Source organism: Penaeus monodon, chromosome 20 (assembly GCF_015228065.2).
Source record: "Penaeus monodon isolate SGIC_2016 chromosome 20, NSTDA_Pmon_1, whole genome shotgun sequence".
NCBI classification, from domain to species: domain Eukaryota; kingdom Metazoa; phylum Arthropoda; class Malacostraca; order Decapoda; family Penaeidae; genus Penaeus; species Penaeus monodon.
In genome coordinates, this window is record NC_051405.1 from 21,094,022 (window position 1) to 21,094,562 (window position 541).

The following is a 541-nucleotide window of genomic DNA, read 5'->3' on the forward strand; positions in this document are numbered from 1 at the left end:
CAGCGTATAATACAATACCACACGCAAACATTTTCCCACTACAACGTAACACAACCCTACGAGATTATTCATGCTATATGACATTATTCGCGGTCACTATTCACTCTAAGAAATCCCGAGTGCCAGACGAACCACCATAGATGACGTCACGGAGGGTCACTCACGAGGTGCCACGGCGCTGGGGGGGGGGGAGTGCCACGGTGCCTCTGTGTAGAACTCGTCGCTCTCTCACTCCGACTCACTATTGCGCACTCCGTATGTCTTCTTCCTGTTCTTTCGTGGAGTTTTTAAACAATTCTGCAGATATCACAGATTTATTTATCCTTTTCTAATATTCTGAATGCTAAAACGAGGAATTTCGAAACGCACACGAACACGGGTAATGAAGTGTATCCGCACGCGGAAGGTAACGAGCGAGCGAGCGCACACATCCACACGCGGCCGAGCTAAGCGGGAGGCGGATGGCGGTGCGTGGAGCTCCGAACTCAGGCTGAGACTGAGCGCGAGACTTGACCGTTGCCTCTCTACGCTCACTCACGTT

At 51.2% G+C, this 541-nt stretch overlaps 1 protein-coding gene across 1 annotated transcript in view; it reads right to left on the minus strand.

Moving 5' to 3' along the window:
- The window catches only part of LOC119585701 (multiple epidermal growth factor-like domains protein 6), a gene marked incomplete in the record, with an annotated part of 104,852 nt that extends 104,367 nt beyond the window's left edge, over window positions 1-485 (minus strand). The window contains 1 exon segment of the mRNA XM_037934375.1: window positions 370-485.
- Window positions 486-541: the final 56 nt, after the last annotated feature.